At 46.2% G+C, this 24,268-nt stretch overlaps 1 protein-coding gene and 1 pseudogene across 1 annotated transcript in view; both read left to right on the top strand.

Moving 5' to 3' along the window:
* The window catches only part of SPON1 (spondin 1), a 355,481-nt gene that overhangs the window by 117,458 nt on the left and 213,755 nt on the right, over nucleotides 1-24,268 (top strand). The window lies entirely within an intron of this gene.
* On the top strand, nucleotides 23,632-24,260 carry LOC142446681 (serine/arginine-rich splicing factor 3 pseudogene; annotated as a pseudogene).

The following is a 24,268-nucleotide window of genomic DNA, read 5'->3' as shown; positions in this document are numbered from 1 at the left end:
GTGGGGTTGCAGTAAGGTTTGCTTAGGGGATTGGTTGATATGACCGGTGTTGTTTTCCAAAGCAGAGACGTTATGCTCCCCAGAAGAAGTGCATTTCAGTTTCTTGCATTTAAATAATAATAATAAGAAGAAATGTGTTTTTAAGAGGGTTTCCCTCCCCGCCCCCCCCCCCCCCCCCCCGGCTTTAAAAATCATGAAGTTCTAGCCTTCACTTCCTCCACTTCCTGTTGCTGGCTCGCTCGCTCCTTGCCAATTGCCATAAAGAATAATAAGTGACGTCAAGAAGGGTGAAGTGGAAGGAAGAGGAAACTGATCTAAAACTGATAGTGGTGCTGATCGCACAACTCTTCTTGATGCCATCGAACGGCTGAATTGGATGATACATGCCTTACAGACCAATCAAATATTCTTTCTAAAAAGAATAAAGTGCAACACTCATTCTGAATTTAAAAATAAACCAAACCCCAAAAAATAGCAGGACCAGGGACAACTAACATCCCATGTCTGTCCAGGAGGAAGAACAAGCACCCATACATGTGGGCAGTAAGCTCCCAGGCCGTTGTAAGAGTAGGCGCACCCAACCCATTAAAACCAGGGGGAAACTACTGGTCATCTGATATAAATAAGTAGACAGGTAAATTAAATAAGTAGACGAATGATTGGAAACCTTATTAGGGAATGAGAGAATTTTTTCATGTATAAACGACCAAAGTCCTTGCTGTCAGCATGCGAACTACAGAGGGAAGGCAAGAACTTCGGAGCGGAGCAGGCTGGCAGCCATTCGTCCCGAGAAGCATCGACGTGGCTGTTTAGCATCACCTGATATGAGGCGGTAAAGAGGTTGCCACATCACTTGCGTGATGCTCCTGCTCAGGATGCATAGCCTAGTCCAGTCCGGAGGAGACATCAAACCAGCGCAGGCATCTTGCAGAATCACTGACAAGTGTTCTTTCAAAATGTCAAGGCCAGAAAAGCCCAGGAATGATTGAGGAGCGGCCTGAGATTGGAGACGGAAGAGGCATAAAACCTAATGGCAACACGGTGATTCTAAACTAGATCTTCTCACGATTGAAGAACCATGGTCCAACTGTGAATGGGGAGGGGTGTCTGCGGATCTGAGGAGCTCTGGTAGTGCAGCGGTGAAGCGTCCAGCTGCTAGGCACAAGGAAAGCACTTTGAAACCACCAGCAGTTCTAGTAGAGAGATGAAGCTTTCTACTCCCGCAAAGAGTTCACAGGCTCGGAAACCCACAGGGGCAGTTCTGCCCTGTCCTGTTCAGGTGCTAGGAGCCCCAGTCGGCTCGATGGCAATGAAAGCGCTGTGGTAACACTAATGTCCTGATGGTGGTGGCGGTGTTTGTGGCCGTGTTGGGGAACGTCCTCGCTGGTAGAAAATGCACAAGAAAGAGCTCGAAGGAGCAGTGCACCTTCAGATGGCTCAACGTAAGAAAAATCATCGGTACCGTGCTTACCATTGCTCTGTGAGATTGAACCCGTGTCGAAGTTTAAAAGATTCAATTCAATGGGCTGGGGAGGCAAGTGCGAGTGAAAAGAGACAGGCTGGATTTGCATGTCCCGACTCCTCTTTCTTCTTTTTACCTCGTCTTCCTGCTGCTTCCTCCCACCAGTGTCCACTAAGATTTGGATGAAAAGACATTCGACCTCTAGAAAAGACAGGTATGGGTTCACCACGCCTGAGACACTGGGTTGAATTCACCTGCATGTGAATTCCTTCTCGCAGCACACTGCAGGGAGTGCCCACAGTCCACTCCAGGCGCCATGCCAGGCTCCGGGCACGCAGAGCTGAGCAGGAACTCACACAATGGTGGGGAAACAGACCAACAGGCAGCGGCTACCCTCAGAGGAAGCACCCAGGGGGGACAGGCGGGTGTTCACCCCAATGTGGGGGGTGATAGAGAAGATAGAGGAGAAGCTGATCCTGATGATAATCGGGGAGGAGGGGCAGAAGGAACAGAATCCGTGGTGTCATTAGGAGGGCATGGGGGATCCAGGCCAACCTGGGGGCCACCGTAAGAGAGGTGTGATAGTTACATAATCTCCTGTCAACTTGAGGGTAGTAAGAGTGAAGGGGTGGAGTCTAGCCTGTCAATCAGGTCACAGCCTGATGAAGCCTCCTTGTGGGCATGGCCTTCTCATGAGGATTCTGGAAACTTCCTCTCCTTTCCTTGGAGGCGGGCCACACGCTCTCTCTGCCTTTGTCTTCCTGTTGACAAGCCACAGGCAGACGTGCTGAGACCTGTAAGAGTTCGCTCTCTCTCTCACTTTCCTGTTGAAGAGCCACACTCAGAGAGCTGGAGGCGCCACGTGGAGATCCACACCACCGCTGAGATGTTTCCACCACCACTGGTTCCCCAAGACTTTTCACCCACTGACCTGTGATCTTCCTGCATGCGGCGTCATGGCATGTCATGAGTCTAAAGAGGAATGAATGGACTAGCATCAGACATGTAGGCTAACATCAGACTTAAGGACTTGATCTGTACTGGGCTGGGATATTTTCTTAATATAAAATTATTCTTTGATATAAAGCTCTTTCTTATACATATATGAATGTCGCTGAATTTGTTTCTCTCATGAACCCAGTCTAACACAAGAGGGTCCCACCAAATGGCTGTTCGTAAACATGTGTGCGGTGTTTCCATCGCTTACATGTATCATCATACCGACACAGCTGAAACTGTGCTGGTGTACTTTCCGACCCTCCTGCTGCACCTCCGGCAGAGCGGTCACCATGACCCCTTTATGAATCTCTTTCCTCTGCCAGTGGAGAATTAGGGATCTCTCATTTTGACAAGTTAGCTGGCATTTGAGGCGCAGTAGCACTTCTGAGTAAATATATTTTTTAATATTTTAATTGATCCCTTTTTTGAGAATGAATCAATTATTAAAGGAAACAAAAACTCAAAAAAGCTGTCTGCTTTGTGACTGGCAGTGTCTCGCCTAGCAATGTGGAGTCCAGTGCGGGAAGACTTTACAAAACAATGTTGCTGTTTCCATTCATATCATCTAAGAGGCATTCCATTGAATTCATTTGCATCTTTATCTATCACATATTCTACTATGATTAAAATGGATAATAAACATCTCTAAGGATTTGCTATGGGAAGGCAGGGTATGGGAGGAGGTTCACAAGAGAATGGGGGAGGGGTGGAATGTCACCACGAGTTATTGCCCTGGGTGACACCAACCCTCGTAGTGGCACTAAACAGAATTCAGGACCACCCCTAGACCAGAGTGAACAGGGAACACTTGGGTGGAGCAGGAAGGAGTGAGGTTGGGGTAAAGGCGAGCCGTGCGAAGACACTTTGCTGAGCATGGGAGTCAATGACATGACAGTTGCTAAGTCAAATCACACTCATGACAGTAGTGGACGTGTTCGAATAGAACACTATGCTCCATAGGGTTTCAGTAGCTGATTTTTTTTCAGAAGTGGATCACCAGGCCTTTCTTCCAAGACACCTTTGAGTGATCTTGAACTCCAAACTCTTAGTCAGCAATGAATACGCTGACCATTTGTACTACCCCAAAGCCCCCATAGGACAGGAGTCTCCTTTATTATTTCCATCCTCTCTCTTTCCCCCTCCTTTGTCAACACATCACACCTCTGCATATTCAGCACTGTCTCGATAGTTTCTTAACCAGTCATAATAATAGTGTAGTAGTTACATAATCTCATGTCAACCTGAGGATATTAAGAGTGAAGGGGTGGAATCTAGCCTGTCAATCAGGTCACAGCCTCAGGATGCCTCCTTGTAGGCATGCCCTTCTCATGAGGATTCCAGAAACCCTTCTTTCTCCCTGGAGGTGGGACACTCTCTCTGCGTCACATTCCTCTTGACCAGCCACATAGAACCACACTGATGTCAGCCAGAGCCCTGGAGATGTGTCCACCGCCATTGAATTCACAAGACTGCACCCACCAACCTGTGAGCTTCCTACATTTTGCATCATTGCATGTGACTGTGTGAGACTGAAGAGGGATTTATGGACTAGTGACTTACGGACTTGATGTGTACTGGGCTGGGATGTTTTCTTAATATACAATTACTCTGGTATAAAGCTCTTTCTTATACATATATGAATATCCCTGGGTTTGTTTCTCAAGTCAACCCTGTCTAACACAAATAGTTAAATAGATGCCAACAAATCAATAGTGCAGATGCTTTTATATCTCCCCTTTCACAGAGAAGGAAACTGAAGCACAAGACCTGCGTCATAGGTACGAGCCCCTGAGGCACCGTGGTTAAGTGACAGAGCTGGGATTTGAGGCCTGGACCATATGGGCTCTGATCCTCCACAGTCTAGGCGTACAACTTCAGTGAGACTTAATTCACCCAAGGGTGATTCATCTTTCACCCAAGTGGCTGAAGACCTGCAATCGTTCTCTGTCTAGAGGGGTGAGGTACTTGTGAACTGCAATCTGCCACGTGTGGGTCAGGTAATTCAATCTCTTTTCTCATGCCACTCGCTGCTTGCCCAGGCCACCACTCCCAACAGTCTGATGAAGGAGTAAACCCGGGACTGGGTGAGCCTAAGCAAGTTACAACAGGGGTTGATGGCAAAGGGAGGAAGAAAGGTTAAAAATCAGGCCCCAAATGGCCTTGATGAAAAGGCAGTGACCATGTAGGAGCATGGTCATAAGGTGTGTCAAGGCCCCAGTCCAGGATAGGAAGTGTGAGGAAGGCAGAGGTGGAAGAGGCCTTTCCTTAAGTGGATCACAGCAGGCCTTGGCCTCAGGCAGGAAGGAGCATCCGGGTGTTGCTTCCCATCCTCAAACCTCACCTCCCCCACTGGACCCAATCCTTCATTTGACAAGCCTTCCTGGAGCACCTGCTAGGTGCCAGGCTGGTGCTAGGTGTGGGGGAGGGGAGAAACGAGGAGAAGGCTGAGGGACCAGAACATGAATATTCATCTGAGCACTTGAAATGCCAAGGCCTCCTGGGAACAGGAATGCTGTTTCCATTTTCACTTTAGCCCCTGGAAGAAAGCCAGGAAGTGACAGGGAATTAAAGGGCTGGAGGCAGGGAGGGAGGGAGGGAGGGAGGGAGCTGCTGCCACAGTCATCTCTGAAACAACTCTTTACAGAAAAGTTTAATTATTCCTCCACAGACAGGGAGAGCCTTCCTCTCCACGTCTCCCTGGCAATCACTGCAGACTCAATCGGGAATCCTTTTTGGCCAGATGGTTCCTGACTGGTTGCGAATGCTCCACTGGACTAAATTTGCCTCTTGCACGTGGTCAATGGGGGTCAGACAGGTCAAGGCTTGCATTCTGGACCTCTCCACCAGGAATCTGTTTTCTGTCCTATAATATGGGAATAAAGAGCGAAGGCATAAAGGCGCTTCCTGGTGTTGTTGAAGTAACTCAGGGTCCCCTTCCCGCCGTTGTACCTCCTAACTACTCTTGGGAAGAAAGGTATGGGTCAGCGAGGTCAGGTGATTTGAACTCCATTATGTGGATTCGCAGGGTTGCAGCCAAGCTAGACACCTGGGCTCCAGGACCTTCATGAAAATGGAGAGGGGTTATTGGGTTCACACATTTTCGTTGATAATGATTCAACACTACTCTGTGACTAGGAACACTAGGAACACATACGGGTTATATTTGCTCAGTGGTTTTTTTGTTTTTAACAGTTTTATTGGCATATAACTCACATATCATACAATTCTATGGATCAGTCACGTAAAGAATTGTGCAATCATCATCGCATCACAACTCATCTTTGCAAGCTCCACGTTTCCCCCCAACCTCCTCTACTACACACCCCCAAGGACCCTTTAATTCAGCTACTGTCTTTAAGGATTTATCTAGCCTGGATTTCATATACCGGAAAACATTTCTAAAACAAACTAAACCAACAACAACGACAAAGTAAAACAAATTAAAACCTTAATCAAAAAGAAAGCAGAAAATATTAAAAAGAAGAGCAAATTTAAAATGAGTCAAAACAGAGAATACAAATAATAAGGTGTTCACATTTAACCTACCTGAACCGGCAATAGTCCGCTTCCCAGTGCACTCTGCATGATAGCAAGGCTGTTCACACCCTGCTCCTTGGTCAGAGGGGAGGCACCGGAAGCTTAATCCACGTTCATTTCACTTTTTATTTTTAAAACTGAAACAACTTTAAGGGAGATCAAATGATAAGGTTTTACATTTTAACCTAAGGACACCTGCCATCATGGACCCTACAGTGCTCTCTGACTGATAAGAAGTCTATTCCTGTCCCTCAACTATGATCAGAGGTTTAATTTTTTTTTTAGTTTGAAAGGAATTAATTTTATTATACTGTTAAGCTCTTAATACTGTGTTTGGCCTCTAAGTTTTTGCTCTTTTATTTTTTTTAAAACATTTTATTAGGGGCTCATACAACTCTTATCACAATCCATGCATATACATACGTCAATTGTATAAAGCACATCCGTACATTCTTTGTCCTAATCATTCTCAAAGCATTTGCTCTCCACTTAAGCCCTCTGCATCAGGTCCTCTTTTTATCCCCCTCCCTCCCCACTCCCCTCTCCCTCATGAGCCCTTGATAATCCACAGATTGTTATTTTGTCATATCTTGCCCTATCCGGGGTCTCCCTTCCCCTCCTTCTCTGCCATCCATCTCCCAGGGAGGAGGTCACACGTGGATCCTTTTAATCAGTTCCCCCTTTCCAACCCACTTACCCTCCACTCTCCCAGCCTCGCCCCTCACACCCCTGGTCCTGAAGGTATCGTCCACCCTAGATTCCCTGTGCCTCCAGCTCCCATATGCACCAGTGTACAATCGATCAGAGGTTTAATTTATGTGTGGACTCTGCAAATGGATTTTGGGTTCCCACTGTGTCCATTGCCTTCTGCAAACCAGAATTTCACGATCTGGGCTCTCATTCCATTCCCTCATTCTGATTTGGATTTTATTATTGATGATACTTACATCATAAGTGTCAGACTGATGTGCTTCTTCCATGTAAATGCCTCACTTAGATGACTGCTTGTTTGAAGACAAGACTTTAAGACCCCAGACGATATTCCTTCTGATAGCCAGGTACCATCTAGTTTCTTCAGCATACTTTGCTGCAGCACCCTTATCTTCAGTGATCTCTTCATGGGGGCATTGCTCGGCATTTCAACTCAAAGATTTCCTTTGCATGTGGGAGGCAGAAGAAGCTAGTGGATACGGGAGGGGTGGGGGTGGTAAACTCATTGGGTGTTAATCTCACTGGTCTAATCCTGTCTCCACCTCATAAGAGCTATAAAAACTTGAACAAGTTGCCGTCAATTCTTGCTATTTATGGTAGTTGTATTTTATTAACTAAGCCTACGAATGTTGAGTTAGCACATACTGAATCACTGCAATGAAGGGAAATAAAGGATAAGTTCCTGGTCATAGCATTTTCATCAACTTATAACTGTATTTCTGTCAGCTAAAGATAGCATACTTTATATATATCTATATACACTACTTTATATATGTACTACTTAAGATACATTTCCTTGACATAATACTTTTCATAGTACTTACTTCATAGATATATATGCACATGTGGGGGAAAGGCCAGCCCCCAACAATTAATCGTGGGTTCGATAGGTGCAATTGAACGGTTGAGATATATATAAAGATTATAATAGAGTCATAGAGAAATGGGAGAGAGTGCAATAAAGAAGTCTGACACATGGTAGCATGCTCACCTCAGCCCTGTTTGATGGCCCACATGGAGATGGGAGATGGTTTGGCAAGAGAGAGTCAGAGATAACTTTATTGCTAACCAAGGCTTGTATCTATTTAGGGGGCGTGATTACAGGTAAACACACATGTCACAGGGAGGGGCTGTACAATAGGCAATACAAGAAATAGGAGGGGCATAAGTGTAACAGGAAGGAGATGAGCTAGGGGTGTACACATGATAGGAAGGGGAGGGACTAAAGGTATACATGTGACAAGATGGGCAGACACTAGATTCATGATGGCGGCCTAACCTTGGTCACCCTTGCATGGGCTTGACCTCCCTGGGTTTTCCTTCCGGGAAACAACCTACTACTATCCTTATCAGAAGGGAGTGGGCCCTACTTGTTGTGGGATAAACAGTGGGGTCTGCTTGCTCTAGATGGCTGATAACCCTTAGGGAGAATAACCCCTGACCTACTTCTGATGACCTCTAAGTGTAGTTATTAACCACATGTAGTAAGCAGCTAAGTTAGGCATATATTTGGGGGAGACAACTTGGGAGAAATCCTTCTGTTTCCCATAAACTCATTTACATCCTTTATATATGTACGAGGGGGTAACCCCCTCCTCCAAAAAAAACAAGAGATAATTGTACTGGGCAGAGTGGAGCTTTTGTAGTACACATTTTTCCCAGTAGGTAAACATTCAGCAACTTGCTCTGAGTTAGTGCACCCAGTGTCGTCACCTGGGAAGGATCTCTCCAGTCTCAGTGAATTTTTTAATAAATGACGTTTCACTTGAACCTCTTTTTTTGTGATGGCCGATTGAAGAGAAGAGCGGTGCTTGTGAAATTTTGTTTCCTGCTCAGGAAAAAAATGTCCCGGAAACTGTTGTAATGTTGAACACAGCCTACAAGGACAGCACTATGGGAAAAGCTCAAGTACATGATTGATTTTCTTGTTTCAAAAAAGATGGAATGTTGATTATTACAAACCTCATTCTGGACATCAGTCAACTTCCCAAACGGATGAAAATGTCAACTCATTGTGCATTTGGAGTTCATTTCACCAGGTCAGACTGTTAATCAAGCTTTCTATTTAGAGATTCTGAAAAGATTGTGTAACAGTATGCAACAAAAAAAGGTCTGATTTGTAGCAGTGGGGGGTCTGTTTTTCCATCACGACAATGCACCTGCTCACGCAGCCATCTGTGCACCAGTTTTTGGCAAAAAACCAGCATGCCTCCCTTGTGCCATGCACTTGACTCACCTGACCTTGCTTCATGTAACTTCTTTTTGGTTCCACAAATGAAGAGGGACATGAAAGGACTGTGGTTTGAGGATGTAGAAGAGGGGAAGAAAATACAAGGGAGGTGGGTGCTGTCAGCCATCCAAACAGATGAGTTTGAAAAATGTTTCCAAGAATGGAATAGCAGGTTTGGCAAATGTTTTAAGTGTAATGGAGAGTACTTTGAAGGTGAAAGGATATTTTGTAAAAAAAAAATTAAAATACATAGCTTTGAAAAAAAATCCTTTTTGGGGTACCTCTCTCTCTCGTGTGTGTGTGTGTGTGTGTGTGTGTGATACATTAACATTTAACCCATAGTCAACAGCACCTTAACTCATGCCTAACAAAACTTATCTACCACAAGGCTCTGTGGGCAATCTTATTAAAGCTGTTGGCTATGGAAACAACATTTTGATTAGGCGATAATAACAGGGTCTACCCAGACCCAAGCAGAAAATCCAATTCTTTCCATAATCAAAGGGGGAAAAAAATGGAGACCGGCCATGGTTTGAACACAGGGAGAGAGAAGCCCCAAGGGGTCTCCGTCAGGGGTCTTTTCAGGGCCCCCTGGGGGGAATTAAGCACTGTGCTTAGGGGGCATTGTTAACAGCAAAGTCACCAACATAAGCACACAAATGTGCGAAACAGGCACTCCACAGACCTCAGAAGGAGCACTGTTTACAGCTAGGGGTGTAGAACAAGTGCTCTCTTCCCGCTCCACTCCTGTCTGCCAACGACTGTGGAAGGGCCAATAGACTGATTTGGGGGTTACAAATAAATGTGAACTGGTGAGCGAACAAACTTGAAAATATGGCTCTTTCTGTGCTTTGGCTTTTTTCATCTTTGAGTGGAGATCATAATGTACACATAATTCTACACTAGTGATTCTCTATCCATATTAGAATCACTTCCAGGGCTTATTACAACCACCAGGACTCTGGCCCTGCGTCGGAAATTCTAATCTCATTGGTCTGGACGGAATCAGGACACCAATACTTGAAGAAGAAAAACATCTTTTTAAATAACATGGACACCTAATAGCAAAGCATGTGTATTACTGTCACTATCCTTTTAAATACGTGCGTGTGTATGCACACATGTTATTTTTATTTTCTTCAAAAATATTGTATTTCCCACTGAGCTTTACACAGAAGCGTGGCTTCTCGTTCAACAATCTGCACATGGTTTTCAGGGGCAGTCTTCAACATTTCTGTTCTGGCCTTTCCACTTGCCCAGCCTCTAACATCCTGGTCTTCATTTTGAAGCAACTGTGGGCAGTGTGGTCTCCTGGAGATCACGTGTGGAAGGGACACAAGACTCCTGGGTGGTGGTCTTTCTGTTGTGAATCAATCTGCCCTTGAGTTAAAAGGTGACCTCGGAGGCCAGTTTTTGTTCAAGGCGTAAAAAGCACCTCAGGACAAGAGCCTCAGGAAGTCCAGTCCATCTGTTTGGGAATTTTTTAAAAAATCGAGGTTCTGTCCCACATTTTCTCCTATTCTCTGGGGGTCCATCTCTTGTCTCCACACCGTGCATTCTTCCAGTCTCTAGGCAGATGAGCTCAGGGTTAACGTAGACTGTTCATTCTCTAGACTCACTTCTTCTAACAGGCTTTTCATTTCAGGGAAATTGTTGGTTTGTAGAAAAATTGGCCAGAAACTGCGGTTTCTATATACCTATCTTCCTCCTGCACAGTTATCAATTATAATTATTAATTACCATTAATCATTATTAATATTGTGAAACTATGGGATACTTGTATTATCATTAATGAATCAATATTAATACATTATTATTAATTAAAGTCCTTAGTTTTTATCATTTTATTGGAGGCTTATACAGTTCTTATCACAATCCATCCATCCATCCATCGTGTCAAGCACATTTGTACATTTGTTGCCATCATCATTTTCAAAACATTTTCTTTCTACTTGAGTCCTTGGTATCAGATCATTTTTCCCCTCCCTCCCTCTCTAATCCTTGATAATTTGTATATTATTATTTTTTCCTGCCTTACACTGACCAATGTCTCCCTTCACTCACTTTTCTGTTGCTCATCCCCTGAGGAAAGGAGTTATATATAGGTAATTGTGATCAGTTCCCTCTTTCTCCCCGCCACCTTCCCCTCCCCCTTCTGGTATCACTACTCTCATTATTGGTCCTGAGGGATTTATCTGTCCTGGATTCCCTGTGTTTCCTGCTCTGATCTGTACCCATGTACATATTCTGGTCTAGCCTGATATGTAAGGTAGAATTGGAATCATGATAGAGGGGGCAGGAGGAAGCATTCAAGAACTAGAGGAAAGTTGTATGCTTCATTGGTGCTACATTTTACCCTGACTGGTTCATATCTTCTTTGTGACCCTTCTATAAGGGGATGTCTAATTGTCTACAGATGGGCTTTGGGTCTCCCTCCACTCTGCACTCCCCCTCATTCACATTGATATGATTTTTTGTTCTGGGTCTTTGAAGCCTGATACCTGATCCCATTGACACCGCATGATCACACAGGCTGGTGTGCTTCTTCCACGTGAGCTTTGTTGCTTCTCAGCTGGCCGCTTGTTTGTCTTCAAGCCTTTAAGACACCAAACGCTATGTCTTTTGATAGCTGGGCACCACATTTCTTTACCACATTTGGTATGCACCCATTTTGTCTTCAACGATCATGTCAGTCATGTGAGCCTCACCGAATGCCAGGTGATGAGAACAAAGTGTGCTCACGTTGAGGGAGTAACATCCTTAGTTTACATTCAAAACTCAAACTCACTGCCATCGAGTCAATTCCAGCTCATAGCAACCCTATAGTACAGAGTAGAGCTGTCCCTGTGGGTTTCTGAGACCATCACTCATTACAAGAGTTGTGGGTGTTAGGTGCAATTGAGTCAGTTCTAGTTCACAGCGACCCTTGGTACAACGGAGTGACACACTGCCCATCCCTGTGTCATGTCATGATTGTTATATTTGTGCCTATCGTTGCAGCCATTGTGTTAAAGCATCTCATTGAGGGTCTTTTTCTTTTTCACTGTCCCTTCACTTTACCAAGTAGGACGTCCTTTTCCAGGAACTGGTCTCTCCTGATAGCATGTCTGTAGTCCCTAAGATGAAGCCTCACTACCCTTGCTTCTAAGGAGACAGACAGCTGTGTACTCTTGGCAGTCCGTGGTACTGTCACTATTCTTTGTCCTCACCGTAGGTAAAATGCATCGATTGTTCTTCAGTCTTCCTTTCCGTGTTCAACTTTCACGTGTGTATGAAACACCATGACTTGGCTCAGGCCTGCCTTCATCCTCAATGTAACATCCTTGCTTTTCAGCTCATGTGCAGATTCCCCTTGTGCAACGGGAGAATAGAAAGAAAGGTTCGTCTTTCTCCCAGGGAACAGCTAGTGGTTTAGAACTTCTGACTCTGAGGTTGGCAGCCCAATCCTACGCCACCAGAGCTCCCCCTTCATTGGGATCCACTTTTTTCGGTTGCATAGTTCTGTGAGCTCTGACAAGCACCTGATGTCATGTACTCACCATCCAAGTGTCATGCAGACTGCCCTTAGCTGTCCTGCGTGCCGCCTCTGCCTCACCCTCTTCCCTTGCGTCTACCAGCTACAGAACTTTTACTGTCTCTACAGCTCTGTTGTGTGTGGCTTTCTTGGGCCGGGGTCTCCCAAATTCCAATGAGCAAACAGGCCTGATCTACGTCGTGCGTAATATGCCCTGCATAAGTAGAGCACTCACTGGTACAAGTGATGACAGATACAATGAAGAATTGCTGGTTCAGTGGTAGAATCCCCGCCATCCCCGCAGGACATCCTGGCTGGCTAACCAGGCACCTTACGCACAGCTTCCCCCTGTCGATCAGGGGTGGCTTGCATGTTGGATACTCAACAGGTTTCAGCAGAGCTTCCAGAATGAGTAAGCCTAGTGGTGTACTTTTAAAACTCAGTTCATGAAAACGATATTTCCCAACAGTAGAATGTAGAGATCATAGCAACGGCACAGGCGCTGGCTCGTTTCCTTCTGTGGCGTGCAGGGTCTCTGTGAGTTGGACGTGAACTCAGTGACAACGAACAACCAGTACTGTTGAGTTGGCATTGGCTCGATGGCAGTGAGTTTGGTGTTTGGGTTTGGGCGGATGATAAAGGCCGGACACCTAGACTAATTTGTACAGACATCTGATGGGCTCCAGCCTTCGTACAGCGCACTGAAGGTAGAGAGATGAGCAAGAGATAGTCTTTGATGTGGTGAAAAACACAGGAAACTGCTGACTACAGACGAGTGCACATTAAACTGCCCAGTCTAGATCGATTTTTTTAAACAAGGAAAGCCCAGGCTTACCTTGCTTCTGGTGCTTTGACCCTAGCAGGGACGGCAAATCAGAAGAGACTAATTCTGATGGCAGGTGCTGTGGGGTTGCGAGAGAGAAACATGCCACACACTTAGAAGTCGAATCTTTGATGTGGTAAAAGAAATGTTTAAGCGAAACTGTTCACTACAGATTAGTAAGTGAGAACAAGTCAGCTGCGCTTCCTACATGTCTGTGGAGGTATCCGACACTGCTGGAGAGTGTGCTCATGGCGTCGTGGGTACTTAATGTGGACTGACTACCAGTCCTAAATCGTAATACAAATAGAGGAAAACAAAATTAACGTGATTAGATACACTTGGAGACTGTCTATTCTGTTAATTGTTGAAATTTAGTCAACAGTCAGATGCAAGGAGACTTGCAGCTGTAGCTCCAAGATAGCCCATCCTCCCCTCAGCTGTTGCTAATTAATGTGATTTTCCTAATAACTGTTTTCTGATAGCAGACAGACAGTAGCAAATCAAAACAACTTCATTTTTATGCTGATGAATTCTAACAAACCGACAACCCCCAAAGAACCCAACAGGATCCATATAAAACAAGTGCAGATTGCAAAATTACACATGGTATTTGTTATGCACAGTTGGCCATCAGTGCTGGCAGTGTACTGCACAAATGCATGGGGTGCAAGGGGTGGGTAACCCGGTAAGTCCCCTCATCAGCCACAGTCAGATCAAGTCATAATGGGACTTGGTGCACAGAGGCTGACCCATAGAGGAGCAGAAGTTGTTCTCTGGACAATGGTCTGGCCGTAAGTGACCCACTTTATCTTCATTTGTCCTATTTTTGTTTTGTTTGGGCCATAGAGAGGCTTGAAGGAGACCGTTCCATCTGAGGAACGCTTACTGGGCAGTTGACGCCCTGGTGGCTGGTGGGTTTACGTGGTGGGCTACTGTTGGAACCCACCAGCCACTCTGCCCAAGGAAGATGACGCCGTCCACTCCCGTCACGCTGGGCAGTCGTGGAAACCCACAGGGGGCAGTTACAGTCCATTCCGTCAGATCTCTCGGCGTCAGGATCAACTCGGTGGCACTGAGTTTAGTCGGAGCAGTTACCCAGAAGTGGCTGCCATTTCTCTAATCGGTGTTTGGCTCATGGATCGGAATTAGTCTCTTGCTTTTCACTTTGTATTAAAATGAATCGCCGCTAATTTATCTTCCACGTTTTCAACTAAAAAAACAAAAACAATGACTTCTCTCTTTCCGTTTCCCTCTCTTTCTTAACTTATCTCTGCAAGCCTTTTCTCGGAGAAAGGCCAGAAAGCGTGGTACATGGTGCGCAGGGTTTGTAGCTTGCACGTGGTCTGCTGCGGTGGACGCTGTGGGGGGTCTCAGGTGATCAGTGGCTGAACGCTCAAGTGCTCACCTGGTCAGCTGCTGAAAGAGGGTGGCAGAGGTCGAAAAGAAGAAACAGCCCAAAATATCAAGGTGGCTTTTGCAAAGGGTCAACTCAAGGAACGCACCACTCACGTGCAGAAAGCCCTCTAGCTCGTCGTTCAGAACATGCGGAGCAGAACACACCCCAGTGCAACCACATCTGCACGGCCGAGTCCGTCTGCAACTGACGTGCGTCCCTTCTCCCCCTCCATCTTACTAACGGGCATCACAGTGAAGGGATTTTGAATTCAACCCGCACGCTCGCTGTTTAGAACAACCTTTGCCGTCGGCCAAAGAGCCGAGTGGCCGCAGAGACAAGACGATACAACAGGCCTTTATGTGGCAGGAAATGTCCCACGACTCAGACCCGTCGTGTTTGCTGACTACACGGCAGCCTGGGTGGCACGGCCAATATAGAGGAGTTTCTTCTTCTTGCCAGGCCCTGGACAGATGGCAGACACTCAAACCTACACGCTGAATATAAAAGTGTTGCATTATGGGAAAAAGTCACATTTTAAAAACATCTCTGAAAAAACTCCCCTTGAGTGTCTCCTGCTTGAAAAACACGATGTGCTCAGTGCTAGGCGATGCACGGGGTACAGCAAAGTCTTTGTCCTCGGGTTTTAGGTGGGCAAACAGAAGCACACAGTACTGCCAGCTATCACTGCCGCAAGACCCAGTGACCGAGTGCCAACCGAATGACCAAGAGACGCCATGCTCTGGAACCCCGAGGGAGATGCAGGCCATTTCTGACGATCCCAGAAGAGGGGGCCGGAGAGGGGGATCTGATTAGGAGAGAGAAGGGAGGCGCATCGCGGGTTGGCTGAGTAGCTGAGAAAAGCCAGGGAAGCAGGTTGTACATTCTGCTCATAGTGAAATGACAGGGCTGCCTAACTGAGAGGTTAGGGAGCGAGGGAGGGAGGGGTATCAGGCAGGGAAGGTGTTCAGGATCGCGACGTTTTGGCAAGCGTTTAGAGTAATCATAATGGAGAGAGTGCCTACTGAGTGCACAGGGGCGCTGGTTGGGGAGTGCTTTCGAACTGGGCTGCGATCTTTAAGGAGGGCTCTGTGAGAGACGCATAGGGCTTTCTACTCCTGTGAAGAGGGAGCAGCCTTGGGTACTCACTTGGGCAGTTCTGCTTTGCCCTGTAGTGCCGCTGTGTGTCAGCCCTGACACGATGGCGGGCAGTTTGGAGTTCTACTACATGCAGACCCAGTGCCGGGGACCTGTCTTGGGATGCATAAAGGACTAAGTTCTGAGACATGTCATGATGCTGCATTCACACGTTTATTCATCACAGGGACAATACATGTTATCATCAGTATATATTCTGCGACAGTTTATTGTGCCAACCTGGCCGATAAACACAAGTAGGATTAACTGAAGGGCAGAGGGATAAATGGCTCGGTGAGCCTCGTCTTGCTCATTCTGTGCCTCAGTTTAAAGGGGTACACTACCTGTGGGATGCCTAGCCTGTGGACTGTGTCGCTGTAAGTTGAGGTCCCTTTAAGCCCACACGATTGGAATGTTCATATCTGGAGCTGGGGACCAACAGTTGATGACAGTTGGGGACTCGCCTTGCTGTTTGCTGCCTGGACATAGATAGCCCAGCTCTCTCTACAGAAGGGGACTGGCAACTGGTGGCTCTCAAGCCTTAAAGGACTGCTAGTATCTCACTGCTTTATAATTTAGCTGTTAATTTCTTATATTATATCTGTATATAATTTAACAGTTCATTTCTTATATTATATACCTATCTTTATAAATATATTTATTTATAATTACTAGCAATCTGGTTTGTCTCTCTAGAGAACCCTGTCCAACACACATTCTAACTTAAAGTTTGACATACACAGTCACACGTCAGGCAATACGTCACAGGTGGCTTACCTTACGGTGGAGAGCTCAGAGTGGCGTGGTACCCTCTCTCAAAGATGCTCTGGAGCTTGTCTGCCACCGGGAGGGTTTTTATACATTAAGGTAAACAACTTTGCTTAGTCACGCATTAAGCCAATGGTCCTGTCTGGTAGTTTGGGAAGTTCTACCAGTGGGCATCTGGAGTTGGTTTTCTTGTTCGAATCACAAGACACTGCGTTCTTCACCTGGTCCTTGTGGTTCACTGCCCATGCTCAGCTTCAAAACAACGTTGGAAACAACACTATTTCAAAGTTCAAAGTAAAACAAAATGGAGCTGGTCTTGCTCGTGTCAGGACCAGGGATCACAGTGGTATAGTCACGACAATGATGCCATTAAACACAATGGAAAAACAAACCAAAAACGAGCCAATCCATCCCTGTTCCAGTCTGTTCCTGTTCACGGTGAGCCCAGGTGTACGAAGCAGAACCGCTCCGTGCAGCGAAGGTTAACACTATGCCCTCTCAGAAGCAAACAGCCAGGCCTTTTCTCCTGAGACATCTCTGGGTAGGTTCGAACCCCCAATGTCGAGGTTAGTTGTTGAGTGCTTAACTGACTGTGCTATCCAGAGACACCGATGCTGTCCTCACTGCCTAATGACCCATGGAAAGCAATGATACTGTGCTGCAGAGTGTAGGTACATTGCATGGGTCGGCAAGGCGGCAGAGACCTGTCAGGCTCTACAGTGATTGTCCCTGGGGATTCTGTACTTAATCTTCCATGCAGAACCTCCCTGAGGCTGGGAGCGGAAGGGGCTGTGGCGGGTGCAGACAGGCAGGGGAATCGTGACCGTTTCCTTCAGGGCAGTGATTCTTGTAGAGCCTCTCCCCCAGGACAGGCATTGTCTCTCTAGTGGAAAGATGAAAGATGAGAGAGGAGCCCCGTGGGGCGGTGAGTGAGGAAAGGAAGGCGAGGTCCGGGCCCCCATTACAGACAGCAATCTGTGTCACCGAATGGTGCGTGTAGAAATCGTTGAATTGCCGGATAGTCGGCCGTGTAGATCCTCAACAATGGCAGCAAAAAGAAAGGGGAACAAACCTTGCATACAGTTCCGTTGTTTCTTTGCCCAGGTGGCACTGTGGGCTCAACACTGAGCTACTAACAGCCAGGTTGAGGTTCAAAGCCACCAGCCTCTCTGCAGGAGAAAGAGGCGGCTGTCTACTCCCATAGAGATTGCCAGTCTCGGAAACCCTATGTAGGGCCACGATAAGCCCGGATCAACTTGATAGTAAAGGGTTTCGTTGTGTTAAGGTGTCTCTGAAACCTATTCGTAGGCCAGGAATCTACTGCTAAGAGCCCTAACCACCTTCCCTCCCCACCCCCCTACCCACACGTCACCCACCTTCGAGGGGGAGCGCCCACTCTTGGGCTACAGGAAGCTCCCCCATGCACAGCAGCAATGCTAGGGGACAGCCAGATGGCGCTCTGTGAAATGGGAAGGAGGGGAGGACAAGGTCTGGCTGCAGCCTCTGTCTTCACAGGGACCCGCGGTGTGGGGGGGCTCAGAGAGCAATGATTTATGTGAACCCAGCCTGGGGTGTGGCAGCATTTCCTGTACCTTGGAGGCCCGGGCGATTATGTGATTACACCCACGCCCGCCGAGGACCGGCGAGGCGAAGATTGCACCGAACCTGCCCGAGAAACCCGGGAGCAAGGCTGCTCATGCTGGCTCTTGTTCCCCAGCCCAGACAGGTTCTATTTTGGATCACAGAATAGTCTGGAGAGAGAGCAATTGAAGCCTTGGGTGCTTGGAATAAAAATTTACCCTTAATCTTTAGGAAAAAAGACAGGACTTTTCCATGGCCGTTTTATTCCACTGCAATGGCAGTCGGTCCGTTTGCCCTCTCTAGGAGTGTGCTCTTCGGGCCTGATGATGGGTGTCAGGCTTTTCAGGTCACGAACCCCTTGGAGAAGCAGATCAAAGCTCTGAGCCCTGACTCAGAGAAGAGCATGAGGACACAGGGCACAGCAAGTCATCGCCCTGGAGCCTGTCACATGAAGAACACCGTGTTCAGTAAGGCTTCCCTCGAGCTTCTGCTGGGCTTCAGGGCTGTCACTAAGAGGGAGGCGCAGTCCTGGGCTCAGGGTGGTGGGGGTTGTAGATGGATGGGGAACAGGAGACAGGCTGCTGACTGCAAGTTTAACTGGGTGAGACGTTAACGACCACAGGGCTCAGCAATATCATAAAAATAGCCAACTGTCAGTTTTCCCCTGACTGGTAATACCCTAAAAAAATCCCCAAAAAACAAATGTCATCAAGCCAATTCTGATGGATGTGACTCCAGGTGTGTCTGAGTAGAACTCCATGGGTCTGTGGAGTTTTCAAGGCTGACTATTTTTTTTCAGGAGCCCTGGTAGCATAATAGACAAGGTCAGTCGTTCAAAACCACCAGCTGCTTCATGGGAGAAAGATGAAGCTTTCTAACTCCCATAAAGATGTACCATCTTGGAAACCCACTGGGACAGTTGTATCCTGCCCTATAGGGTTGCTATGAGTCAGAATCGACTTGAAGGCAGTTGGGTTAGATTTGGAGATCATCGCAGGAAGTAGATCGCCCAGTAGATGGCAGTCCATCTGAGGTGCCGCTGGGTGGGACTCCAACCTCCGATGGTTGGCTAACACCAGCACGTTCACCATTCTCACTAAATATCCCAGAGAGCAAATAATCCTGTTGCCAAATGTTGACTAACGTACTAAGGCAGACTGAAAAATAAATGGTTAGAACCCAGGCCAAAAGGTGAGTCAAAATGTAAGGCTGCAAAGCCATCGAAATTTGTATGATAACAATGTGGAGCGATTGTTTCTTGACAGGGTTTCCATCTCGGTCTATACACTTCTGAGGGCAGCATTTCCACTCCTCTGACCCTTCCCCCAAAGCATTCTGCTTTCTTCTAGTTACACCACATCAACACGGCAGCGCACAGCTTCCTAAACCATGGACGTTCTCATGACGATCCATAGGTATTCAATTCATGCTCCTGTAAATTATCTGTTTCTGGACAAAAAGGCGTCTGAAGGGGCAAGATCGGGGCTATAGGGCTAATGGAGTAAGGTTTCCCAATGAAATTCTCTCCAAGGAAAGCCACTGCCACCTGGAAGAAAGACCAGGTACACTGTTACGACGTCAGCCCGATTTTCCTGGCCTTTCTCTCAAAAGCAGGTTTCCATTTTTCTGTAAGGCATTCTCATAATGAGCAGCCATAATCGCTTTTTAAGGAAAATATACCCATTACTCCTTTGGGATCCCCAAACAGAGACCACCACCTTCTAATCTGACCGTTCTGCCTTGAGTTTAAATGGCCACGCCAGATACCTTTGGAAGCCACTGTTTTTCATTGGTCTTTGCTCTCTGGGTCATATTTGTTATGATCTAGTTACGATTTGCTCCACGAAATCATCTTCCTTAGTGTTGATCTTGCTTTAAAGACTGATGGAGAGATCAGCTCTTTGAGATGGCTGATCTTCAGGCAACACCGTGGGCACCCACCCAGTGGAAAGTTTACTGAGGTCAAGATGTTTGTTTAAAAGGGAAAATGTCAGCCCACATGAGGTCCCACCTTCAATAGCGATTGCATCAATGATCATCTGCAGTCTTCTTCCATGAGTTGCTGGACTTGAGCCCACCATTGCTTCACTTGTCCAAACGGATGGTCTTCCCTCTCTTGGCTCATCTTTGAGGTCTTCGTGACCTTCCTGAAAATGCATGATCCATCTAAAACTGTTGCTTAATACAGGACAGCATTCCCAAACACTTGTTACAAAACACCAATGGTCTGGGAAGCTGTTCACTTGAGTTTTGTTTAAATAGGTATTAGCTCTGACTTCAAAATCTCTTCCCTTCCTCCACGTGACACCAAAAGTATCCTATTTACGGATGGCACCCTCATGACATGAAAGCAAATGTGTTTCTGAGAGAACTTGTCTTCCGTCATCATGTGGTCATTTTTTGAACATGTTTTGCTGGGAAAGACATTTCAAATATTAGCTGGAATTCTATTAGCAATCATTTTTTTGCTCATCCTCATGTTGCTATCCTTGGGCAGAGGAATGTGGACTTTCTTAAGAGAAAGCTTTCTTGACCTAATTATGTATGTATTCTGAGATACTGTCTTCACCCTAGGCACAAGAATTAGAAAAATATCTCATTGCAGAGTTAAGAAATGTCACGGATAATATAAGCCACAGGGAGGAATCTTTAAGGGTCAAAAGATACTGAGAAATAATTATTCGTTTGGTTGAAAATTAGAGAGAAAGTGAAAAGGTCTTGTTCAATGCAGCACTCAGAGTTGCCTACCTGTTAGGATATCCATAACTTGGACTGAAACAGGTAAGCTATTTATTTTGCTCATGCAAGTTTATTTAAGATTTCCCTAAAGGCTGGCAAATTTCCATCCAGTGGTCTAGTATGTCGCCCCCAAGGATTTATACTACTTTTTAGTTAAACCATGTGAAATTGTTCACTGTGTATTTATTAATCAAGCATATATTTCTTTGCATAGCTTTCTTTGCAGGCATGGCCTAAATCCATCAAAAGATCAAATTTTAATGGCTCAAAGCAGGTGGACTTACAAATTTTCTATTTTCATGCTTCCCATATTTTTCTCAAAAAACAACCAAGTAAATAGTGTGGCTTTATCTGACCTCTGGCTAGAAGAGAAAAACTACCACGAGGGAGAGGTCAAACAAACATCTACTCTCCATCTTATGATTTGTTTCTCTAGTACCCCACTCTCAAGGCACCATAATGTATTAGTCAGGGTACTTTAGAGAAACAAATGCACAGAAACTCATGTATAAGAGAGAGTTTTATATAAAGGTTAAGTGCACATCAAGAAAACATCCCACACCAGTGCTTCCCAAGCCCACAAGTCCATTAGCCCACATGTCTGACACCAATCCACAACGTCCTCCTCCATCTCACAAAACAGACGCAACGATGCCGACTGCAGGAGGAAAGCTGAGTCAGTGAATTTGTAAGCATCTCAGCACTGGCAGAGGTCTCCACATGGCTGCTCCAGCACCCAGGGCTGCATCAGGGTAGATCCATACGGCTTCTCCTCAGGGATGTCTTACAGGAAGTGAGCCTTGCCAGCTGAAGCAGGGAACTGGCTAAAGCAGCTGCATCCTGTTCCAACCATTACAAAACAAGAAACTCTAGAACTAGAAAGGCGAGGCTTACAGAGCCATTTATCTCTCCACCATTCAATTAACCCCACATGTGTTTATTGGCCAGGTTGGCACAATAAACTAACAAGCTCAACTGTGTATTTGTTGATCAACACAAGTATGCCAGTATTTACCTTGCTTGTTGAATAACTCATCTCTGGTGTTGCGTATAGTGCTTATTAGAAAACCTGACTAACAATAATTTCAACAAATAGAGATGCCCTTTTTTTCACCTACCAGGAAGGTCAAAGGTAGAAGATGGTTGCTGGAGCTGTTCCAGCATGCTGAGCAATGTCTCTGTAATTGTTCTTGGTCTTTTCCTCATGGGAACAAAATAAATGCCTTGTTTCAGCGGCTAGAAAAATGGGACAGGACAGGTGCTTTCATTCACTTATTTTATCTGTAAAGCAAAACTTGTTCAGAATCATGCCCCTCCACCCTGCAAGTCCCCCGTGTTACCGAGACTACATCTGGGTTATGTGGTTCACCCCAACCCCCAGCTACAAGAAAGTTTGGGAAAATACAAACAGGGTTGTTACACGTGGCTTATCTGGTACTACTCCAAGCAAAACGCAGATCTGTAATCACCGATGATGAAAGAAACATGGAAAACTGCCTAACCAAAACACCAAACCCACTGCCATTAGTCAATTCCAACTCATAACAACACTATGGGACAGAGCAGAACTGCCTCTGTGGGTTTCCGAGAATGTAATTTGTTGGGGTTTTTGTTGTTATTGTTGTTTTAATCATTTTATTGGGTGGGCTCTTACAAATCTTATGACAATCCATCATTCAATTGTATTAAGCATACTTGTACATGGGTTGCCATCAACAGTTCCAAAATATTTTCATTCTACTTGAGCCCTTGGTATCAGTTTCTCTTTTGCCCCCTCCCACCCTCATGAATCCTTGATCAATTATATATTATTATTTCATGTCTTACAGTATCCATTGTCTCCTTTCATCCACATTTCTGTTATTCATCCCCCTCAATGGGGAGGCTATATATCCAACTTCTGATGGGATCCCCCTTCCACCCCCTCCCCCTTAACACCCTCCCTTCATGATAGCGCTACTCCCACTAGTGTTCCTGTGGATTTTATCTGTCCTGAATTCCATGTGTCGAGAGCTCTTATCTGTACCAATGTATGTACTCCAATCTAGCCAGATTTGTAAGGTAGAACTGGGTCATAGTAGTGGGTTGGGTGGGGATGGGAAGGAAGCACTCAGGAACTAGACTCTAGTTACTAGAGGAATGATGTGTGTTTCATCGGTGCTATACTGCACCCTGGTTGAATCACCCCTTTCTTGTAACCCTTCTGTGGGGGGATATCTAGTTGTGTACAGATGGGTTTTGGGTCTCCACTCCAACCCCCCTCTTTCACATCAATTTAATCGTTTGCTTTGGATCTTTTGATACCTGATCCCATTGACACATCATGATCACATAGGTGGGTGTGCTTCTTCCATGTGGGCTTATTTGCTTCCCTGCTAGATGGCTGCTTGTTTAACTTCAAGCTTTTAAGACCCCAGACACTATATCTTTTGATATCCAGGAAGTTGTGACGGGAAGGTAAGTATCAAAGAGTGCCAGGTTATTAGAACAAAGTGTTCTTGTGTTTAGGGAGACCTTGAGTAGAGGCCCAAAATCTGCCTGCCATCTTAATGCTTAACATATAAAGATATGGCCTCCATTTCGTGGATGCCAGGGGCTCCGTGGAGGCTGAGGGGGGCTAGTCAGAGGAGAAGACCCATTCACGCATGTAGTTTTAAACCTCTGTGTCTACGAGACCAGATTTCGTCCCTGATTGGGTTTGCAAAACCCACGGCTTCTGCATTGATTAGCGCCTAAAGAAGGGTGTCCAGAGGCCTACAGCCAGCACTTGATAGCCTGATCTTCTGCCCAGCATCTGGGGAGGCTCCTGTAAGCTCCCCAGACTTTGTGCTCCAGCGTCATTGGGGCCCCTCAACCCAGTGCCCAGATGAAATGCATCGTGATTCCTGTCCATTGGACTGTAAGGTTGATGTAGGTAACCTTGGAAACAATGGAAACAAAACCGAATTGGAACGGGCTTTGGGGTATTATGGCCCACTCCGAAGTGCGTGGGTTGCTAGAAACCCTCCCGGCTTTGCTTTTGTTGACTTTGAAGATCCTCGGGATGCAGCCGATGCTGTTCGAGAGCCGGATGGAAGAACACTGTGTGGCTGCCGAGTAAGAGTAGAGCTGTCAAATGGTGAAAAAGGGAGTCGGAATCGTGGCCCACCTCCCTCTTGGGGTCGTCGCCCTCGAGATGATGATCGGAGAAGAAGTCCTCCCCTTCGCCGCAGATCTCCTAGGAGGAGAAGCTTCTCTCCCAGCCGGAGCAGGTCCCTTTCTAGAGACCGGAGAAGAGAGAGATCACTGTCTCGGGAGAGAAATCACAAGCCGTCCCGCTCCTTCTCAAGGTCTCGGAGCCGATCTAGGTCAAATGAAAGGAAATGAGAAGATGG

The sequence above is a fragment of the Tenrec ecaudatus genome, chromosome 4, assembly GCF_050624435.1.
Source record: "Tenrec ecaudatus isolate mTenEca1 chromosome 4, mTenEca1.hap1, whole genome shotgun sequence".
Taxonomy (NCBI): domain Eukaryota; kingdom Metazoa; phylum Chordata; class Mammalia; order Afrosoricida; family Tenrecidae; genus Tenrec; species Tenrec ecaudatus.
The sequence above is the reverse complement of the archived record's forward strand: the minus strand, read 5'-3'. Positions and strand labels throughout refer to the sequence as shown.